General features: G+C 40.9%; 1 non-coding gene across 1 annotated transcript; it reads left to right on the forward strand.

The window, feature by feature from the left end:
* Window positions 1–7,118: 7,118 nt before the first annotated feature.
* LOC147823338 (U6 spliceosomal RNA) lies at window positions 7,119–7,222 on the forward strand. Its single transcript, XR_015444089.1, has one exon. It is a non-coding gene; the product is annotated as a U6 spliceosomal RNA (small nuclear RNA).
* Window positions 7,223–11,272: the final 4,050 nt, after the last annotated feature.

The raw sequence follows: 11,272 nt of genomic DNA on the forward strand, positions 1-11,272 counted from the left end.
GCAACCAAGCGAGAAATAAATCTACCTGAATCTATCAAATGTGTCTGTTCTCTGCCATCGCATGGTAGACACTGGCAGATCCAGCAACTCTCCAGGGCCCAGAGTCAGGCAGCAGTCACTGTGTTCAGATCCCAGGGACATCACCCACCACCTTCATACACAGCCTCCTCTCCCAGGAGTCAGAAAATAGAGATGGTCTTCCCTCCATACAGCAGCAATACAAGAAGAAGCACACTCACCAGAGGCCTGAGTCCTCCTAGGGCATCCACTTGGCTCACCCCATTCATTTCCTCTCTCATCTTCACCCCCAATCCATCAACTTCCCCTTTTGCCCAAACCACATAGGTTTCCAAGGAGAGTCCTGCCTCAGAGAAGACTTGCCCCTCCTGGATCCCCTCCTGGGCTATTGAGCTATGGAAAATTCCAGTGATCAAGAAAGAAGAAGGAGGAGAAGAAATAGACTAAGTTGATCTATGTGACATAGAATCCCACAGGGAAAGAGGAGGATGGAGAAAAGCTGCCAAGAGGGATGTGTTTGAGAAGTGAGCAGTGGAGTATCATGGGAAGTGAGGAGCTGGGCAGGGCTGAATGTGCCCCAAATCGATACCCGGGAGGAGCCCTGTCTGCTGGGCCTTCTGTGGGAGCAGAGTACTGGAGTTGCAAGGGCACGGTAAGCTGTACTGAAGTGGGGTCCGCAGCCCACCAGGATTGGGGGCACAGAAGAGGAGATGACTTGGGGAGGGGTCATGTGACACCAAGGCAAAGCTCCACAGACAAGCAGAGAGGATTCTTGCCTGCTGCCTTGAAGAGATGCCGCCCTGCAACTAGAAGGGGAAAGTTTGCTAAGTTTCTACTGCTCCACCTTCAATGTGGGGACAAAAATGCTCTTTAGTTAACAAATAGAGCAATCGATGAAGGAAACTCACTCAGCTGGGCGACAGCCATGCGGCTCATGCTCGGCAGATGTCTGTGGAGTCAGTACAGAAGGTAGGTGTTCAGTGACAGGGCCCACAGAGCACAGCGAGGATAGAAGTGTCCTGTGGGAAGGCAGGCTGTGCTCCAAGTGCTGGCCTAGAGCTGTGGATTAAGACATCAGTCAGGTTGGAGTTCAGGTTCCTTCACGAAGTGCATATACTTTGGGGTATTTCTGAGGTCACCAGGATACATTTCTGACCACTGCCTCCTCCCAGTACCATGGGCCTGGCCCCTTTGCCCTTCTCCACCAACAGGGATGAGTTGGGTGTCCACTGTGAGGTAGTGCTTTATACCCAGGGTGAGAGAGACAGGTGAGGTCCCTGTTCTCCTGGAAACTATCTTTCTAACAGAAGCAAAGTTCTCTAAACAAGTAAATAAGTGGACAAAATCATTTCACTTAATGATGAAACTAAAAGAAAAGAAAACAAAGTGGCAGAGATGACTGTCAGCTAGAGGAAGAGAGCTATGGAAGAAAGTGAGCCAGGCAAGGGCAATTGGAGGGGGCGATATTTGAGCTGAGACCCAAATATCAAGAAGGGACAGCCATGAGAAGGAAAGCATGTGCTTGGTGCTCCAGAAAGAGTGGGCGGTAAGTATAATGGCCCTGGGGTTAGCAAAGTGGAGAGAATGAGGAGCACAGTGGCTGGACTAGAATGGGAGAGAAGGTGATGAGGTCAGGTGAGACTTTTTTGACCCTCCTGGTTGTTAATGGGTGATGGTGTGAGCTGGCCAGAGGTCTGCTGTGTCCCTGCAGAAGGGAAAGGGTGTGCTTGCTTTCAGCCTGGTGCTCAGCAGGGTGAGTCCCCGTAGGAAGGCTTGAGCCCCAAGAGTCACAGTTCTTTTTGCTACAGCATCCCCATGTACTCATGGCTGCCTGGCCTGACACACACACTCACACACACATACACCTGCAGGGATGGTGGCCCCCACCCCATGGCTTGGGGCCCTCAATCTCTTTGTCCCATGGCCTGGAGTCTATTTGAGCCTGGATGGTGTGCAGGGCCCTGTCTCCCTTTGCTCACCAGTAGCCTGTGGACCTCTGCTCAGGAATTTTGCCCTTGTGGAATAAAACTATTTCTTCAATTTGGAAAGTCCAAGAAAATCTGAAGCTGGAGGCTGTCTGTGTCTAACCCGCCAGGTGGTGCCTTGCTCAGGAAAGTGGGAAATTCCTAAAAATGGTAACCAGCTTTATGGAAGAGAGATGACACAAAGATGGCTACATTTCCAGGGCAGAGCAGAGTGCCTGATGCATGGAGCATTGCAGGGGTACCTGGAAGTTTTAAGAGAAAGTGCAGGTGCATTCCCAGGGAGCCAATGCAGCTCTCCATCATCGGGCAGCTTCGCCCTACCTGTCCTCTGGATGTGCCCTGGAAAAGCCAGCCCTGCTGTAACACCAGATCCCCTTAGTAGATGCTGGCCCCAGTTCTGGCATGCTTGAGAGAAAAGAAGACCCCATCGGCTAAGAACTGATGGTATTCTCCTGCTGGCAGATACTAACAACAGAGAAAATATCCAGTTACTTCCAGTTGCTGGCTCTTCCACGATACCTCTGTTTTGAACTCCTGGGAAAAAGCAATTTTCTCATTTCTGTGCCAGGAGCATGGGGCTCCGATGACTTCTCCGAGGATTCACTGCTTCCCTAAGTGCATACCCTCTACCACCCAGTGCTGCAGAAGCACGGCAAGTGGATGTGTTGAGCCCTTTGCACCCGTGAGAAGTGAGAAGCACTGTGCTTCCCTCAGGAGTGTTCTTAGCCAAGGTCTTCAAGCAACAACCTGAACAGCGGCCTTCACAAGCTCTTCCCAGGGAAGTTTCTGCCTGGCCCCAAAACATTTCTTTATGGCTGCATGACATTTTGTTTTAGGTAATCGATATATTCCCCAAAGTTACAAATCCAGGGTTTGAAAATTTGTTTTGTTTAAGGAGCTTAATGGGTTAATATACGATTATAGTATTGGGCAATGATTATATTTCATAAAATATAATTAATGCTCCCTAAATCTAATTTCAATAGATTAAAAGGGAAATTATTTTGCAAGTAGACAAGGCAACCTCACATCCCATGTTCAGGGTGAACAATTTCAAAGTCTCACAGGCAGAGTTCTATAAAGTTATAATTGACATTTACAGAAGGAATCTTTCCAACAGCTCCCTGGCCTTCTCTCTTTGAGTTCCAAATACTTTCTCCAATGCTTAGTAGTTAATCATTACTGGGAATTCTGACAAGAATATCAAATTCTGCTTCTGTGTACAGATAAAAGAACCTCCCATTTGTTTTGACATTTTACTGGCAGGTCCCCTCTTTCCTGACCTGTTCCATCTGATGTGGTGCACGGCCCTCCCAGGGCTGTGACCTGTCCAGCCAGGCTGGCTCACACCTCCTGGAGCGGATGGAGTCAGGCCAGCCTAGCAGATTCACATGGGAAATTGAGTTCAGAAGCAAATGATGGCAAGAAAGTGAAATCAATCCTCACACTGATTCTATCTTTGAAGTAAATCATATATATCTTTCAAAATCAAGATAATTGTTCTTCTAGAAATACCTTCACTTGTATGTGGCTTTGATAACAGTATTTATTTTAAACTTAAGATCATATGTGACTTATGATATCAAAGAAGAGACATAGGTTGGAAAAAGCTATAGGACAATTATCTGTTTATTTGAGCCCAGAGAGGTGGCATTTATTATGGGGAAATATAATGGTTTTTGAGTTTGCCTTAGGAGATGTCTGGCCCACCATCATTATACCCCAGGCCTTATGCTGTGAGTACCAGTAGATTAGGACTGAATGAATGAGTGATGGTCCGGTATTCTCCAAGGGACAGACTAGAAATCTCAGCCAGCATTACACAGAAACAAGATCAACAGAGTGGGTCACTCTAACAAGGCAATATGGATAGGCTTTTGCATTTAACCCTATTTCAACATTTTGGAGAAGGAGATATAGTAATTACCATACAAACTTCAAAACTGAGCAGTCTTAAGGGGTATCTGACAGGCTGGGTCTTGGTGGTTTGGGCCATGGTAGTCGGATACTTATCTGCCCATGGTGTGGGTGTCAAAGGGTTATTTTTACTTTAGCTGTTTGAAATGTGGAATGAAGTAATTCTGAGTTCTAACATTTTTCCTTAAACAGACTGAATCTTAAATTTAGATGTGGTTACTGAGTAACATGAAGGAAGAAATATTAGTGTTGCCTGAAATCTCATAAGTCTAAGACCAAGTGCAGCAGAATAATGAATTATTGTGCACCAAGCAACACTATTTATCAATGGGCTGGATTGTAAGCACAAATCTAGGAAGCATGTGTAGGAAGTGTAAAGAACTCAAGATGGAAATGAATCCTTGGAGAAGAGGGACACACCCAATGTAAGCAAGCACAGAATGTCAATTATGTACCTCATTTTTCTGGCCAAGCACACAGGAGACCGGGGATTTTTGGAAGGCTCTCTCTAATCGGGGTTCACAAACTTAAAGACAAAAGAAAAGATGCTGTTTCAAGAATGATTTGAAGAGCAAAAATGTATTTACATAAAATGTCTAACACTTGAAAATAAAAGCTTAACAGGTATATGGAGCTAATTTGTTGCATTGTGCTGTTCAGACAAAACCCAGAATCACTTTCAAGGAAAGTGGTTAGGGCTGAAGTACTTATAAGGGTGCCTTGAGGAGGGGAGGCTCTGGAAACTGAACAACAGAAGCTAGAGTTATTCTATTAGTCAATAATAATGATAATTTTTATAGCAGCATTTATTATGTTCAGCGGTTCAGTCATTTTCCCATGTGTTCATTCATTTCCCCAACAGAATAATCTTGCAAAATAGGTTAAAATTTGCATTGTATTATTTAATTAATTAACTTTTTTACTGGATTACATATGGACATGACTATATTTGAAAAGCACAAAGGTAATTTCAATGAGCAAGTATGGGAATACCGTTGTGCCCCTTCTTCCCCTCTTGGACAGCAGCTGCTAGTAATGCTTTAATGCACGTCTTTCCAGATATAATATGTTATGAGAAATGCATATAAATGCTAACAGACTCTGATCATATTTTCTACTTTGTACTTAATGATATGTTTTTCATCTGTACCAAATAGTACTTTATAACTTGGAGACTGGTCCATGTCTGGACATATGGACCTACTTCATTTACTTTAATGATTGCATAGAATTTCCTTATAGAAATGAGCCATAATTTATTCTGACTCATTTATATAATAAAGGGCTCTTGGACTGTTGCCAGTCCTCTGCTTCTAAAACCATACCTCAATGGAGAATACATGATTTCACGCATGTGAGTTGGCCAGCTTTGCAAAACGGGTCCTGCAGCTCCCAAGGCCGTGGGCAAGCCTTCTGTTCTCAGGTCCACCCCAGAATGAGGGTACTCATCTCTTAGGTGTTCACTTAGGCCAGGCTATAAGACAATTTGTAAAAGCAAAATATTACATTCTTTTCACTAATTTTTTGGCAATATAATTTTATGTACTTTTCATGCTATCATTGAATGATCTTATTTTTATTCTTATTACAATATAGTAAATGTATTTTAAATTTCTCCATTGTAATTTCTAACACTGCAAATATCAGTCGATAGAAAGACAAAACTCTTTGGGGATCCTCAGTAATTTTTAGGGTGTAAAGTGGCCCTGAAACCAGGAAATTAGAGAGTTGCTGCCATGATTGACAATGGTAGAGGTGATGTGAATTTATATTTTGATAAATGTTGTCAAATTTCTTTTCCCATTAGTTCTATCAGAAATGTTCCCATTACCATTGGAAAAGACACTCATTTCCTCTTGAAAAACAGCAGTAGTGTTGCTCTATGCTTACTAAGCTGATATAGTTGAAAATACTTCTTTGCGGTAGTTTAAATTTCCATTTTTCTTACTTTACATCAGCTTGAGTATATGCTGATATAGTTGAGAATTCACAACATTATCTTTATAGCAAATTCTCTGTGCATATTGTTTGCCATTTTCCACTTTATTATTTGCTGACTTACTGATTTCTGGGTGTTCTCTATCTGTATCCTCTTGTTTGCAAATTCTCTGCAAACTCCTCCTGGATTGGATCTGTTCCTGGAATTTCTATTCTGTTTGTTGTTTTCTGTGACCAGGCAAGAAAGAATTTCAGGCTATTTGAACCCTGATTGATCTGGCTGCCTTGCTGAAACAGGAGTGCATTCCCAAGGGAATATTGTTGGGTTTTTTGTGTGTGTGTGTCGGGATCGAACTTGGGACCTTGCCCTTTTGAGGCAGGCAGTGGAACCACTGAGCTAAATCCCCAGCCCTTCCTGAAGGAATATTTAATAAAAGCCCAATACTGGAGGAGAAGCTGAAGCTTTGTAAGGGAGGAGCTACAGAAACTCTGAAATTTCATAGCAGTATTTCAAAAAGCAACCCCAGATCTCAGAGCGGCACAGGCAAGAGGGCTTCGGTGCCACAATGATTTATACACATGCCTCATGTGTAGTCACTTTGGTACAAGCTGCTAAGCAAAGAGTATTAGTGACCCACTGAGCAAGACATCCAAGTGCAAGGGACAATAAAATTTTTTTCTGAAAATTAAAAGTAGAATGTGGAATCTTGAATAAACACAAAATAACTGGAGCCAGAAAGATAATTGAAATTGCCCAAGGTTACCAAGATAAAAGACTAGAATCAAAATCTTGATGTGATTCTTTCTATTTCTTGCCTAGAAAACATATTTGTTAGGGACTTTAAAATCACTATTAAAAACTCCTGCAGTGAGATGTGTTTATGCCTCTGTCATTTGCATTGTTCTTTGTCATTCTTTGCTTCCATCACAATTGCTTTCAGCATTACTGCCTTTCATTGAGGCAGCCAGCTGACTTCTCACAAGGCCTGGGAACACTGCATTTTCTAACAGGGATGTGTACCTTGGTGGCTTTCACAGACCAGGACAGCTGGGAAACAGCTGACAAAGGACCACAACAGGCAATTCTAGACGATTCATCCACCATGAGTGCTACTTTTCTTTTTCACAGTTTAGCATCTTTAGTATATTGATGCGTCTTACAATCAGTTACAATTGTGGTTGGTCTAAGATTGTGACCCGGTTTTGGCAGCGCATTCAGGAATCTACATAATAATGAAGTTGAGAATTAGCTAGGTGGTGCCAGTTTCAGCAGTAGGCTTACTAAAGCTGAAAGGACACTTAGAAAATCAGCACAGCCCCTGTGCAAGGATGACAAGCAAATTTATGAAGCACTCTGTAGTTTTGGAAATAAAGGGCATCCAAATAGGAAAAATGGAAGTACTATTATTGTTTGAGAGTGACATGATCTTGTATCTGGAACACCCTAAGAGGCTTTCTCACAAAACTAAGAAAACTAATACAATCATCAGAGTCCTAGGACATAAAATCAACATATTAAAATCAATAGCATTTCTATATTGCAGTAGCAAATTATCTGGATAAGAAATCAATAAAGCAATCTCACTTATAATATCTACCGAAAGAAAATTCTCTAGGAATAAATTTATCTGAAGATGTGAAAGATCTTTACATTAAGAAATTGAAGGGCCTGGGATTTAGTTCAGTGGTTCCACTACTTGCCTCGCAAGGGCAAGGTCCCAAGTTTGATCCCCAGTACCAAAAAAATAAAGAAGAAGAAATTAAAATACAAGAAACTGAAAAGACCCCACCCATAAAAAGACCCCCATGTTCATAGGCTGACAGAATCAGTATTGTTAAAATGTCCATACTTTCCAAAGTTACTTGCAAATTCAATGCAATCCTTATCAAAATACCAATGAGATTTTTTACAGAACCAGAAGAAGATAACCCTAAGTATTTTCAGTACTCTGAATTGAACACAGAGGCCTTTGCATTGAGTTACAGTCATAGTATTTTTTTTAATTTTTAGTTTGAGACAGGGTCTTGGTAGGTCAACAAATTGCACAGTCTGGGTTTGAATTTGAGATCCTCTTTCCTCAAGCTCCTGGAGAGCTGAGATTATAGATGTGTACCACTACAGCCACCTTTATCCTGAAATTCTTTTGGAATCATAAAATAAAACAAAATCCAAACAGCCAAAGTGATCTTGGGTAGGTGGAGGGAAGCAGAGCAGAAGACATCTCATCACTTGACTTCAAGATATACTACAATGTTATTGTAACCAATGCCTAATGGTATTGGCATAAAAACAGATGCATAGATTAATGGAACAGAATAGAGAATCCAGATGTAAACCTATGCAGGTACAGTCAAATGATCTTTGCCAAAGGGGCTAAGAACACACTTGGGAGAGAGGACAGTCTCTTCATTAAATGATTCTGGGAGAAGTGGGTACCACACACAGAAAGATGAAACTATACCCTTATCTCTCACCAGTTACAAAAGGCAACACAAAATGGATAAAAAAAAAAATGTAAAACCTGAAGCTATGAAACTTCTAGAGGAAAACAGGGAAAATGTTTTGGGACATTGGAATAGGCTGACTTTTTGGTTAAGATCTCAAAAGTACAAGAAACAAAAGCAAAAGTAGACAATTAGGATTACATCAAACCAAAAAGTTTCTGCACAGTAACAAAACAAAAGAGTGTAGAAACAACTTATATAAGGTAAGAAAATATTTATAAACTCTACATTTAATAAGGAGTTAATATCCAGAACATGTAAAGAATTCAAGAAACTCAATAGCAAGAAAAAAAACTGATTAAAAATAAACCAGAGATGTAAATGGACATTTCTCAAACACATATGAATGGTCAACTGCAACAGGTACATGAAAAAATGCTCAATAACATTTACCAGGGAAATGTAAAATAGAAACCACAATGAGACATCATTTCATTCCATTTAGAATGATGATGATGATGATGATGATGATGATGATGATGATGATGATGATTATTTGGTTTTTGGAGAGAAGCTCTTGCTATGTAGTTCAAGCTGGCCTTTAACTCACTATGTAGCCCAGGCTGGTCTCAAACTCATGGCAGTCTCCCTGCCTCAACCTCTCACATGCTGGGATTACAGGCCTGGGGTGTCACTCCTGGCAAAATGATTATTATTAAAAAGACTACAGATAACACAATCCTTATCAAAATACCAGTGCTGGCAAGAATATGGAAAAATAGAAACTTTTGTACACTGCTCATAGGAATGTAAACTAGGATAGCTATCAGAAAACAGTATGGAGATTCCTCCAAAATTAAAAATAGAACTGCTGTATGACCCAGCAATCCTACTACTGGGTCTACCCAAGGGAAATGAAATCTGTATATCAAAGAGAAAACTACACATCCCTGTTGATTGCTACACCAATAACAATAGTCAAGAAATAGAATCAATCTAAGTGTCCATCAACTGATGAATGGAAAAGAACATGCAATACCATATACTGTATAATACTATTTGGCCAGAAAAAGTATAAAATCTGTCATTTTTGACCATATGGATGATCCTGGAGATCATTATGTTAAGTAAAGTAAACCAGGCACAGGAGAACAAGTACCATATAATCTCTGTATTAATCACTTTGCTATCACTGGGACACAATACTGGATACCTACAACTTAAAGAGAAGAGATTTATTTTGGCTTACAATTCAGAACAGTGTTTGGCTGGGTCCAAGGCAGAAATGGTCTGGTGGAAGGGCATGTGGAGGGAAGCTGATCAGCTCGTAGCAGCCAGGAATCAGAGAAACAAAGGAGCCAGGAAGGGAGACATACTCTTCCAGGTCATGCCCCAGAGACACAACTTTTCCTCCTAACAGCACATTCAGTTATGAACTCATCAATAGATTAATCCACTGAGAGGTATAGTGACCTCATGATCCAATCACCTTCCAAAAGTCTCACCTCTAAACACGTGAAACTTTTGGGGGACATTCTGGATCTAAACTGTAACAATCTTACTCATAACACAGACTCTAAAAATGTTGACCTCCTAGCAATTGAGACTAGAGTGGTGGTTACCAGAAGCTGGGAGAATAGGGGAGAGAGAAAAGGACGGGAAGAGATTAGTCAGTGGGTACTAAGGTGCAGTTAGATGGCAGAAAAGAGTTTTCTGTGCTACTCAGGATAGTAGGGTGATCATAGAAAACAATAATGTACTGTATATTTCAAAAAATCTGGAAGAAAGGATTTTAGATGTTTTCAGTACAAAGAGAGGATAAACATTTGAGATAGACATAACCCTGATCTGAATATTATCCAATTTATACACATATAAAAACATCACATGGAATCCCATGAATATGTACAATTTTTATGCACCAATTTAAAAAAGAACAAAAGAAAAACAGAAGAAGCTGGATAGACAGTACAGGGACTTGTTACCCAGCTCCATGGCTAGATCTCCATAATCCTTGCCTTCTACTCACCCAATAACTTGGACCATTTGAGGGACTGATGGGTTTAGTTGTTCTCTGGAACCCTTACTTGCACCTCTATTAAGCCTAAAACACCAGTATCACACCCTGAGACCACAATGTTAAGAGAAATAAATCTGCCACAAGCATAAGTATTACATAGTTTCTAGTATATGAGAAAACTAATGTGTAATTTAAAGAGCACAATGAAAGATGGATAATACAAAATAGGGAGATATAACTTTTATAAAGAGGAAGGGGATCTAGAGATGGAGGAAGAGGACAGGAGAAGAAGCAAAGAGAATTAAGATGTGTGATGTACATATATGGTATCCCAACTCTCTACAATGAGTGTAATCATTATGCCCAGCACACGTGAACGAATACACATTACAAAATCAGCATCAAAATTTACAGAATGGGTCTTAGCAGCTTGCAGACACATCGGGAGATAGCAGTGGTGCCCATTTCCAAGAGATGCTTCCCTACCACCTTGTCCTGGCTCAGAGGCTGGCCCTGGGAGAAGGCACATACCAGATGGGTGAGTGGATGGGGTGTGAGACAGCTAGGTAATGAATTTGGAGAAGTTGTGAAGGGATCATAACCCCCATATTTTCCTTCTCATTTCCACTCACAAAGAAAAACATAGTAAATATTATGACTAAATAAAAGAATTTTTAGTAAATATACAATTCTACATCAAAAGAATTCAGTGTGTAATAGTTTAATTGGCCGTGTATTTCTCCTTTCTTGTGGCACAAAAAAGTATGATGAGTTTATGCATCAGAAGGCCAATTTCTAAAGAAGAAGTTGTAGTTAGGATATTAAGAAATCACAGTAGGTTGCTCGTGATTATTTGTCCAGATGGCAGTTAACTCACCTGTCCCCTGGCCAGCTATACTGCTTGGGTATGTTCATATGACTGCAATGAGATCAAACTGTTACCTGATTT

This window comes from Heterocephalus glaber, unplaced genomic scaffold (assembly GCF_053883595.1).
Source record: "Heterocephalus glaber isolate CG9 unplaced genomic scaffold, H.glaber_assembly_v1.0 deba00001593, whole genome shotgun sequence".
NCBI classification, from domain to species: Eukaryota; Metazoa; Chordata; class Mammalia; order Rodentia; family Bathyergidae; genus Heterocephalus; species Heterocephalus glaber.